The following is a 12,847-nucleotide window of genomic DNA, read 5'->3' on the forward strand; positions in this document are numbered from 1 at the left end:
ATCTGGTCCTTGAATATTTCCTTGAATCACCTGTAAAATCATCTGCGTTTGGAGTGTATTTTGTCAGATTTTAATGATTATAGAACTATTTAGGTTTCCCTATGGAGTCAGTAGTGGTAAATTGTATTTTCCAAGATATGTAACAATTTCACATATACATGAGTGTATTAGTATACATACATGTATATGTTTATTCAATATATGAAAATACATTTGACTATTGAAGAATGGAGCAGTTGGGATACTGACCCCCGTCAAAATTGAAAATTTGTATATAACTGTTGAGTCCTCCAAAACTCAATACTAATAGCCTACTGGTGAGTGGAAGTCTTACTGGTAACGTAAGCAGTTGATTAACACATATTTTATATGTTATATTCTTAACCAGAGAAAAGAGAATGTTATTAAGAAAATCATAAGGAAGAGAAACATATTTCCAATTCATTAAGTAAAAGTGAATCATCATGAAGGTCTTCCTTGTCATCTTCACACTGAGTAAGCTGAGGATGAGGAGGAAGGGGAGGAATTGGTGTTGCTGTCTCTGGGGTGGCAGAGATAGAAGAAAATCCAGATATAAGTGGACCAAGACAGTTCAAACCTGCATTGTTCAAGGGTCAAATGTATATACATGAATATATATATTCAAGATCAATAAAATTGTTTATAATATCCTCTTATTCTGTTTATAAATCTTCCCATTATCTATTGATATGGCCACTTTTTTATTATTAATATGTGTATATTTTCTTTCTCTTTTTGTTTTATTTTTTCCAGAACTTGGTCTACTTTATTAGTTGTTCAAACAGCAACATAAAAGCTTTATGTCTTTTTCATATTTTTACTTATTTTATTACTTCTTCCTTCTTTCTTGGAATTTTTTCTATGATTTATTTTCTAAGCTTTTATATGCTTAGCTCATTAATGGTGAGCTTTTCTTCATATGTAAGTTTTTAAAGCTATAAATTTCTTTTTTTTTTTTTTATGAGATGGAGTCTCGCTCTGTCACCCAGGCTGGAGTGCAGTGGCATGATCTTGGCTCACTGCAAGCTCCCCCTCCCAGGTTCACGCCATTCTCCTGTCTCAGCCTCCTGAGTAGCTGAGACTACAGGCGCCCTCCACCACGCCTGGCCAATTTTTTGTATTTTTAGTAGAGACAGGGGTTCACCGTGTTAGCCAGGATGGTCTCAATCTGACCTCGTGATCCGTCTCCCAAAGTGCTGGGATTACAGGCATAAGCCACCGCGCCCGGCCTAAAGCTATAAATTTCTATCACTACTTTTTAGCTACATCTTACAAGTTTTGATATGATTATTTTTGATCATGTAGCTTTAATTATAATTTTCTTTGTAGTCTCTTCTTTGAGACATGAATTTTTTAGATAAGTACCTTTTAAATTCCATTTGGCCATTTGAAGTTTCTTTTGTTATATTCTAGCTGTAGTTGCCTAATTTATATCGTAGTCAGAGATTGCATGGTACCAATTCTTTTAAATTCACTGAAGCTAGCTTTAAAACCCAGTAAGTTTTCTTTGTGTGCGTAAAAAGAATGTGTCATCTGTAATTACATGATGTTCTGTGTATATCTTTAAAACAACTTTTAATAATACAACCCAATCTTACATATCTTTAATTTTTTATTTGCTTGAATTGTCAATTACAGAAATAGGTATGTTAAATATTCTCACTATGATGGTGGATTTGACAATTTCTCATTAATCTATATATTTTTGCTTCATATATTTTGAGGCTATGTTATCAGTGAGTTGTTGTAAATTGAACATTTTATAATGTAGGGACCTTACATTATGATACCTATTAATGTTTTTTGTTTTAAAATCCTATTTTTTTTTCAAAGATCAAATCAAGGTTTCTTTGGTTTCTGCCTCATTTATCTCTTTTTTATCATTTGGCTCTAAATCTTCTGAATCTATGTTTTAAGTATATATGTAGTAAACTTACTTGGATTTTTTTTAAAGTCTGGATTTTTAAATTTTGTTTGACAATTTATAACATGTCATTGAATAATTCATGTATATTTATTGTGACTAGTAATACAATTAGATTTATTTCTACCATCTTATTATTTGCTTTTTATTTTTCCACCTTTTATGTTTCTTTTTTCTTCCTCTCCCCACCTTTTCTTCTGTCTTTGTTTGCCCGTTTTTTCCTTTCTATTATTTGGACGTTACATGTTTTAGTTCTGATGTTTTAATTTTATAATATATTTAACCCATATAATTCCTATTTTTTAAGATGTTTAACTAGTTTTATAACAGATTTAATTTAGCGTACCTAAGTTAAATTGATCCTTAGTACTTTATCTCTTACCCTGCAAGTATCAAATTTTGATCGTTATTTAATACCATCAGCGTATTAAATATGTGTTTACCAATATGTGTTTACAGATTTTTCTTTTTGTAAAAAAGCCCGAGGTATGATGTAGAGTAAGGTTCACAAATATTAAGTATACAGCTCAATAAATTTTAAATATGTATATGGTCAGATCAAGATATAGAATATTGACAGCACTTCGGAAGACTTTGTTTTTCCCTACTCCGGGTAATTTTCACTCTCAGAAATAAGCACTATTCAGAACTCTTGTCATGATATATTGGTCCAATCTTGATCTTCACATAAATTGAGTCATAAATAGGTATCCTTTTGTGTTTGTTTTATGCAGCATTAGTTTAATGAAGATTCTTCCATATAGTGGTATATATATAGCAGTACTTTTTTCTATAGTAATGTATAGTTATTTATCCATTCTACTGTTGATGGACATTTATTTTTTCCAGTTTTTGACTATTACAAATAATCTCATTTGAACATATCTTTGGTAGACATAAAAACTTACTTTTCATGAACATACATCTGATCAGCCTAAGTAATGTCAAACAGTTTAACCACATAGCTGTATCAGTTTACACTCCCATCAGAAATATATATAAGGCCGGGCGCGGTGGCTCAAGCCTGTAATCCCAGCACTTTGGGAGGCCGAGACAGGCGGATCACGAGGTCAGGAGATCAAGACCATCCTGGCTAACACGGTGAAACCCCGTCTCTACTAAAAAATACAAAAAGCTAGCCGGGCGAGGTGGTGGGCGCCTGTAGTCCCAGCTACTCGGGAGGCTGAGGCAGGAGAATGGCGTGAACCCGGGAGGTGGAGCTTGCAGTGAGCTGAGATCCGGCCACTGCACTCCAGCCTGGGCGACAGAGCGAGACTCCGTCTCAAAAAAAAAAAAAGAAATATATATAAGTTCCATCAGTTCCAGATCCTCATCACCATTTGATATTGTCACTATAATTAATTTTAGCCACCTGCAATGGATATAGGTATCTTATTATGGTTTTAATTTGCATTGTTTTGATGACTAATTATATTAAGCATCTTTTTGTATGCTTACTGGCCATTTGAATACCATATTTTGTGATGCACCTGTAGATGTATTTTGTCCATTTGGGGGTAAAGGGGTAGTTTCTTTTTTAAATCAATTTTGTGAGTGTGTTAAATTATATTCTGGATAGGCATATACGTTTTTTTTGTATCAGCGATTTGCAAATATCCTCTTCCAATCTTTGACTTGCCTTTTCACATTGGCAATTATATCTTTTAATAAAAAGAACCTCTTTAATTTTTATAATATCTAATTTTTTTGTTAATAAACCCAAATATTTATGCTTAGGACTTGAGTTGTATTGAAGAGAATTTTGCCTACCTCTAGGTCACAAAAAGATTCCCTATGCTTAATAGTTCTGTCATTCACATTTCGTTTTATAATTTATATCAGATTATTTTTTGTATATGATATGAGGTATGGGTTAAGGTTCTCTGGTTTTTATACAGACATCCAATGGATCAAGAATTACTTATTGAAAGGCCTTTCACACCGTTAGACTTTTTGAATCTATGTTCATTGAGTAATATTCGTCTCTAGCTTTTTGTTCTTGTAATGTACTTACGTGATTTTGCTATCAAAGTTATGCTGAGTGTAATAAAAATGAGTTGGGAAGGATTTCTTTCTTTGTTTACTATTCTCTGGAAGAAGTTTTATAATGTTAGTATTATATTTTTCTCAAGTGTTTAGGAAAATTCGCCATAAAAATCCTTTGGGGCCCAAACTTTTTTGCGGAATGTTTTGATTTTGGACTACATTTTTTTGATGTATAGGATTATTTATATTTTCTGTTTCTTCTTGCCATTTTGGATAAATTATGTTCTTTAAGGAATTTGAAAATTCATCTGAATTTGTTAAATTTATTGGCATATGGTTACTCATAATAGCACTTTGTTATATTTTTAATGTCTTTTGGGATTGTAATAACATCCCCTGATAATTATAATGGATTCACCCTCTGTGTCTCTTTATTGATCATTCTTAGTTTGGTTCATTAAAACCAACTTTTGGTTTTACTGAATTTCTAAATTTTTTAAAATTTGATTCTTGCTTTTATGTTTATTATATTCTTGGATTTACTTCAAATTTGTTGTTCTGTTTCTAATATTTTGAAATAGTTTACTTTCAGTCTTTCCCTTTTGTTAACGTAGGCATTTAGAGCTATATAGTTTTCCTTTATTAAGTAATTGCTCTTGCTGCCTCCCACAAATTTTGATAAATTGTATTTTAATTATTATTTAGTTAAAATATTTTCTAATTTCTATTGTGATTTCTTTTCTGACCTTAGGGGTGTTCAGAAGTGTACTCCTTAATTTCCAAACATGGGAATTTTCTAATTAAATTAGGGTTATTTATTTCTGGTTTAATTCCATTAAGATCAGAGAATATATTCTACACCTTTTTGAGTTTCTTGAGACTTGCTTCGTGCCAATATATGTTTTATTTGAGAAAATGTTTGACATACACTAAAAATCAAGTATATTCTGTTGTTGGTGAGTGTATATGTACCATATGTGTCAACAGGGTCAAATTTGTTAATTATGTCATTCAAATCTTGTATATCCTTACTGATTTTTTATGCACATGTTTTATCAGATTACTGAGAAAGATGTACTTACATCTTCAACTATGCTTGTGGACTTGTCTATTACTTCTTTTATTATTGTCAACTTTGCTTTATAAATTTTGAAGTTATAGTATTAAGGATACAAATTTAAAATTTTTGTATTGCTGTACTGAATTGATCCTTTTATCATTATGAAATGTGTTTTATATCTATAGTAACACTTGTTGACAGTAATGTTTACTTTGCCCATTGTACATATAGCCATACTAGCTTTCTTTTGGTTAACATTTGCATGGTATACCTTTTTCCATCCTTTTACTTTCAATATTTCTCTTCTAAATGAACTCTTTTTCTAATTGGATTTTTTAATCCATGTATATTTAGTATAATTATTTACATAGTTGGTATCTTAGTCGTTTTGGGCTGCTGTGACACAAATGTGATAGACTGGTACTTAAACAGAAAACATTTAAAGATAAACCAGCAGATTTAATGTCTGGTGAGGGCTGGCCTCCTAGCTTATAGACAGCTACCTTTCTCACTGTGTTTTCACATGGCCAAGAGAGGGAGCTCCAGTCTCTTTCTCTTCTTAGAAAGATACTAATCCCATCATGAGTGTTTCACGCTAACTACCTACATCTAATTACCTACCAAAGGCCCACTTCCTAATACCATTCCACTGGGGGTTAGAATTTCAACATACAAATTTTGGAGGGACACAGACATGCAATCTATAAAAATTGGGTTTAAGCAAGGTTGCAGTGAGCCGAGATCGCACCACTGCACTCTAGCCTGGCAACAGAGCGACACTCTGTCTCCAAAAAAAAAAAAAAAAAAAAAAAATTGGGTTCAAGTCTACCAATTTGCACAGTTTTCTCTTTGTCTAATCTCTTCTTTCTTATTTTCTCTTTTCTTGATTTCTTTTGAATTCAACACTTTCTATTAATTTTTCTTCTATATTTTGAATTATAAATTTTGTATTATTTTATTGGTTACTTTAGATATTACAGTTCACCTTACTGATTTGTTATGACCTACTTTAAATTATTACTTCTATGTACTCTCAATGTAAAATTTTAAAAGTTTATCTACATCTTGCAGCTGTACTGTTGTCTGTTTTGTTTTATATGCTTCTATATTCCATAAGGAATTATATTTGTTTATTTAAACAGTCAGTATTCATTTATATTTGCCTGTGTATTTACTCTTTTCAGTGTTCTCTATTAATTCCTAAAGCACTGTGCTTCTATGAGGAATAATTGTCCTTAATCATGAAAGAATAGTTTTAGGTGTTATATTCTGCTGGGAACACATTCTTTCAGCTTTAGTATATCTAAAATTATCTTTACATTGCCTTTATTTTTTGGGAATATTTTTCTTATGTATAGAATTTTAGGTTGGCAGATTTTTCTTTTTCTTTTAGGAATTCTGTTGTGTTCTCATTTTCATCATTGTTTTGAAAACTTAGCTGTATTTTTTTGTTCATTTAAATGAGAAGTATCCTTTATCTCTGGCTGCTTTTCAGATTTTCTCTATGAATTTGGTTTTCAGCAGTTTGAATGTGATGTGTCTGAATGTAGTTTTCTTTTTGTTTATTCTGCTTGGGAAACGTAAAGTTTCTTCAGCTTGTGGTTTGATGTTTTTCAAATCATTAATTAATAACATTTTGCTTGTTTTATTATCTCTCTCCTTTCCTTCTGGGACTCTGATTACTCATATGTTACAACTTTTCACCCTGTCTTGTAATCCTGTTACACTCTTTCTGTATCTTTTGATCTCTTTGTGTATCATGTTTTCTTTCCTCTTATGTATGAATACTTTCTACTTACCTTTGCTATACTTCATGAATTCTCTGGTCTTTTGTGTTTAATATGCTATTAAAGCAATCTGTCAAGTACCAATTTTAATTATTTTTCTTTTTTAATTTTTAATTTTACTTTTTTATGAGTTTTATTTCTATGCTGAAATTCCACAGCCTTGTTTCTATAGAATTTCTTAACATATTAATCACAGTTGCTTTGAACCACTTATGCCCATGTCTGTTTTCTGTTCTCTTGAGTTATTGGCAATTTATTCTGTTTTTTAACCTCTTTCTTAATTTTTGATTGAATGCAGAATATTGTAGATGAAAAAATATTAAGGTTTTGGTTGATGTTATTTTCTTTCAAGAGGATTTTTTGGGGAAGTGGGCAGATAAAGTACCAGCAGATTACTTTGATGCTATCAAAGATTAGTTTTAGGCTTTGTTAGGACTAGCCCATTTAAGGTTTGATCTTTCTCCAAGAACATAGTCCTTAAACCGTAAGATATGTTTCTTCTTCATATGTCAGAGATTTTCTTATGTGTCAACTGAAATCATGGAGTGTTCATAAGAGCCTTTCTTTTTGTTGGGGCATAAACTCCATTGCTTTTCTCAGAACAATATAACCACTGAAATGACTGCTCAAATGTTTAGCTTTTTGGCCACTATTTCCTACAAGTAGTCCTGAGGTCTCTCCTCTTGCATGTATAGCTTAGGAATAAGCCAGTGACATTAGGGGAATTCATATACAAAATTTTTTATTAACTTGTCTGGTTTCTTCATGTCTGAAACTTTGCCTTTGAGCTCCACCTGGTTTGATAGTCTTGAACCAGTAAGACTGACACTTCCTATTCAGCCTCAGTAACCCTGCACTGTAAAATGGAAAATGTCCCAAAGTAAAAAGCCATAGCAAATATACAACTCATGTCCTGTTTTCTGTTCATCAAGGATTACAGTCCTCTTGTCCGGTTTATGTTGTTTACTTTTCCGAGTCTTCAGTTGTTTCCTATAGTTTGTTGAGCTTTTATTATTGTTTCCAATGGGAGGATTGTTCCAAAGATATGAGGGAATTTCAGGAAGTTTGTGGGAAAAAATGGAATTAAACAATTTAAAAAAAATAAATGTTGCCTCAACATAAGCCCTTTCAAGTTCAAGACACTTTTATAAGCAGTGATAAAAGCAATTTAGTCCCTCACTAGGAAACTGAAGGTCTGGGAATTTAGCCATGTAGATACAGTCTTTTTACATATTAACTAAAGAAAAATGGGTGCCCTTCACAGATTTTTTAAGATAAGGAAACAAAAAGAAGTCAGAAGGAGCCAAATCAGGATTCTAAGGTGGATGCCTAATGATTCCCCATTGAAACTCTTTCAAAATTGCCCTTAGTTGATGAGAGGAATGGACAAAGTCATTGCCATGGTGGAGGAGGACTGTCTGGTGAAGCTTTCATGGGTGTTTTCCTGCTAAAGCTATGGCTGACTTTCTCAGAGCACTACAGTAATAAGCAGATGTTATCATTCTTTGATCTTCCAGAAAGTCAACAAGCAAAACACCCTGAGCATCTCAAAAAACTGTCGCCATGGCCTTTGCTTTTGACCAGTCTGCTTTTGCTTTGACTGGACCACTTCTGCCTCTTGGTAGCCATTGCTCTGATTCTGCTTTGTCTTCAGGATCATACTGGTAAAGCCGTGTTTCCTCTCCTGTTATAGTTCTTTGAGGATATGCTTCAGAATCTTGATCTTACTTGTTTAAAATCTCCATTGAAAGTTCTTCTCTTTTCTGCAGCTGATCTTGATGCATCCCATCAAGTGGAGAATTTGCTCAACTTTCATTTTTCAGTCAGAATTGTGTAAGCTGAACCAATTGAGATGTCTTTGGTGTCTTCTCTTCTTTGATTCACTACAGATATTTAGATGAGTATTTCTTTTTCTCATTTTAGGATTTGTTAGACTCCCTGGATCTGAGGATTGGTATCTTTCAAGATCTCTGGAAAATTCAGTCTTTTATTTCAATAATAACTCGCACAATCTTTCTGTTACATCTCTTTGAACCTCAGATCAGATGTGTCTTAGGTCTTCTCACTATGCGCTCTATATCATCTATCCTTTTTCGTATTTTCCATCATTTTTTCGATTTTAGACTAAATTATGGATAATTTCCTCTACTCCAGATCCAGCTCAGTAATTCTTTCTTCAACTTTGTTTAATCTTCTATTTAGTCTCTTCAATAAATTTTTTGAACTATTTTATTTCAATTATTTTTTATTTCTAGTTTTATTTGATTCTTTTTATAAATACAATTATTTTCTGTTCAAGTTTCTAGTTTCTATTTTATTTTTCAAATGTACAAAACATGGCTATTCTATATTCTGTGACTAGTAATTCTGATATCTGAATTTTGCCTGTTTCTGATTCTCTTGTTTGTAATGGCTCTCTTTCTTTTTTTTTTTTTTTGAGAGGGAGTCTCGCTCTGTCGCCCAGGCTGGAGTGCAGTGGCTGGATCTCAGCTCACTGCAAGCTCCGCCTCCCGGGTTTACGCCATTCTCTCGCCTCAGCCTCCCGAGTAGCTGGGACTACAGGCGCCCGCCATCTCGCCCGGCTAATTTTTTGTATTTTTTTTAGTAGAGACGGGGTTTCACCGTGTTAGCCAGGATGGTCTCGATCTCCTGACCTCGTGATCCGCCCGTCTCGGCCTCCCAAAGTGCTGGGATTACAGGCTTGAGCCACCGCGCCCGGCCATGGCTCTCTTTCATTGTGCTTTATTTCCTGAGTGTTATGTGATTTTAAAAATTATGTGAGCTTCTCCTTTCGTGTGAATTTTTGACCTAGAAATTATTTCTAGACACATTAAAGTTAAATTTCTCTAGAAAAGATATGCGTGTGCATCTTCCAATTGAATACATTAGCAAATTGGGACCACCTCAAATTATTTGCTTAGGGTTTTTCAATCCACAGACGTAGCATGAATTAATATTGCAAACCTACATGGAAAACTGGTTTGTGGTTTTTCATTCTCGTTGATCTTTTTCCCCTTCAGCAGAGTCAAGACAAGCAAATTGCATTGATTTCTTGTGTGATACGAATTTACTTACTATTTACCTTTACCCTGTTGGAATACCCCTTTGGTGTCTGAGCTTTGTGCCGGGATGTCACTTTAAATTAAATTCTTTTTTTTTTTTCTTTTTTCTTTTTTTTTTTTATTATACTTTAAGTTCTAGGGTACATGTGCATAACATGCAGGTTTGTTACATATGTATACTTGTGCCATGTTGGTGTGCTGCACCCATCAACTCGTCATGTGAGCTTGGTCCTAATGTCCTAGGCTGGAAACCTCGTAGAGTCACTCCCCATACATTCTCCAGGGTTTTGTGGAAGCATTGTGGTGAGAGCCAGCTTTCATGCTTGCTTCCTTCAATGTTTCCTGCTTTTAGTTTGTTTCTGGCTTTGTGTACTCTTTAATATCATCTCAGTGATGAATTTATAATATTTTGTGTATATATGTTGTTTGCATCAGTAGTATGTTTTGGGACATTTATCTACATTTCTAGAACTAAAACATTATTTTTAACACCTTATTAAAGTTAGATATTTGCATATGTGGTTATATATCAGTATATCATAAATGTACAGCTTGATACATTTTTACAAACTGAACACGACCTTGGACCAGCACCTAAATTGATTAAGAGAACATTACCAGTGACCCAGAAGTCTCCTTTGTGTTCCTGTCTAGTCACTACCTGGCCCAAGAGTAAATATTATTCTGAGTCTTAGTATCAAATACTAGTTTCACCTGTTTTTATATTTATGTAACTATAACAATATAGTATGTACTCTCTTGTTTCTGGCTTAGTTCACTACAATATGTTGGTGAGATTCAGCTATATTGTGAAAAATGCAAATCATTCATTCTCATTGCTGTACCATATTTCATTGTGAATATGCCACAATTTATTTAAACATTGTACTGTTGATGGTACCCAGCTGATAGAGAGCAGGGTGGATTAGAGCTGAGAAAGCAGGGAGGGTAGGATTTGAGTAGTTTTCCAGTTTTAGACTATATTGGATGGTGATGCTTTGAGGATTCCATTGTCCTTCAGTAAAAATGTGTATATTGGGTGCACACCTTAGAGTGGTATTACTGAATAGTCTTATTTTGCATTTCAAAATGATATTTATAACATTTTCAAAATACAAAGTGTCTAAAGAAAAAAATTACTGCTCAATCCTCCCCCACTTCCTGAATCAGCAAAATTTGTCATTATGTTTTCTGTGCTTAGGTAAACATAAACACGCAATTACAGTTTTTTTCCCTGCAAAAAGTAGGGTCATACTTTTATTGCTGAAAATGTACATTAATTTCTCAAGGTATGAATTGAGCTCATTTTAAAGGATTGCATAATATTTTTAATATGGATTTTTAGTTGTTCATTTATTCACATGTTGTGGAATATTTACCAAACTTAGTATCTCAAAAGTTATTTGAATACTTTCAGGATTTCATGGTAGTCTTCATTACTCAGAGCTACTCCAAGCAGAACATTAGAAAGGAAAACAAACTCAAGAGGAAGTAGAAATAAGAAAGGATCCAGGATTTAAAATTGAGCTTGTGATGTAGTGTCTGAGACTGAGAAAGAGGAGATGGAACCAGCTCAAAATTTGAGGAAGCAGCCAGACAGGGTGGCTTATACCTGTAATCCCAGTACTTTGGGAGGCGAAGCAGGAGGTCACTTGAGCCCAGGACTTCAAGACCAGCCTGGGCAACAAAGTGAGACCCCATCTCTACAAAAAAAAAAAAAAAAAAAAGTCCCTGGTCCTGATGGCACAGGCATCTGTAGTCCCAATTACTGGGGAGGCTGAGGTGGGCGGATCAATTGACCCAAGAGATGGAGGTTGCTGTGAGCCTCGCTCGGTTGCACTCCAGCACAAGACCCTGTCTCAAAAAAAAAAAAAAAAAAAAGTAAAATTTGAGGAAGCATTAAAAGAAAAGAGCATGAAGGAAGGAGAAAACTTACAGCACAGGAAGTTTGTAATTTGATCCATTTTGTGCGTTAGGCTGCTGTTTGTTTTGTTGAGGAATGATTCTAAGGATTTTCTTTCTTACTCCATTTCATCCATCCATCCAGTGGACATTACAGAGCACCTGTTTGTGATCTAGGTGAAGTAGGGGAATAGAAAGAATAAAATACAGTTCTTAACCTATGCTTCCTCTAGTTGGTGCAGTTGAAATGAAACCGTTAATTTATACGGGATGTCGTACCCCGTCCTCTTCACCACTGAAGCCATCTTCCCCTGGAAGGTCCACTCTGGACACTACACTTTTGTAGTAGGGGAGAAGGCTTTGTGATGGTCTCTTCCTGAGAACAGTTTGGTCCCAGCACAACCCTTCCTTAGGTACCCAGCAAACAGGGGCCAGGGCAGTGAGGGGTGAGGAATCTGGAGACAGGACAGGGGCCATGCAAATCTCCCTGGGTCCCTGGGGACCAGCCATAAAGAGACTCCAGGTTTTACAGTTGAGCTCTCCACGCTAGATAAGCAGATGCAAGTGCAGGACCTGGTCAGGCATAAAGCCAGTTCCTGGCTCCATGGTAAGGTCTCCTGTTCCACTCAAATAACATGAATTAGAATTAGGAACAAAGTTCAAGAAACCTTTCCACAGAGAGAAATCATATTTGTAGAGAAGCCGCTGCCAGCCGCTCGTGCGAGGATATTTTATGTCGTTTTTTAGTTGATTAAATTTATTTTTATTACAAAATAATACGTGTGACTGTTGAAACGCTAATGAGGTGTATCAAGAAAAAAATAACAAGTAATGCACTTTCCTGTCTGAAGTAACTGGTTCAAGTGGTTTATCTTCCATACAATTTCTGTGTTTATATAAGTACATATGAACAGTTTTTAAGTTTTTTTACACAAAATAGAACGTTTTTTACTATGTTAAATGTTTATTTTAAAAACAGTATATAAACATATAGATAGAGGCAATATATAAGTAGATTTATATAAGTAGATTTAAACCATCCTTGGAAATAGTTGCATATTATTTTATATAGAAATCATCATTATTTATCTATCGCTCCCTTGTT

At 34.1% G+C, this 12,847-nt stretch overlaps 1 protein-coding gene across 5 annotated transcripts in view; it reads left to right on the plus strand.

Moving 5' to 3' along the window:
* The window catches only part of TCAF1 (TRPM8 channel associated factor 1), a 52,322-nt gene that overhangs the window by 4,368 nt on the left and 35,107 nt on the right, over nucleotides 1-12,847 (plus strand). The window lies entirely within an intron of this gene.

Source organism: Trachypithecus francoisi, unplaced genomic scaffold (genome assembly GCF_009764315.1).
Source record: "Trachypithecus francoisi isolate TF-2019V2 unplaced genomic scaffold, Tfra_2.0 Lachesis_group4, whole genome shotgun sequence".
Classification (NCBI taxonomy): domain Eukaryota; kingdom Metazoa; phylum Chordata; class Mammalia; order Primates; family Cercopithecidae; genus Trachypithecus; species Trachypithecus francoisi.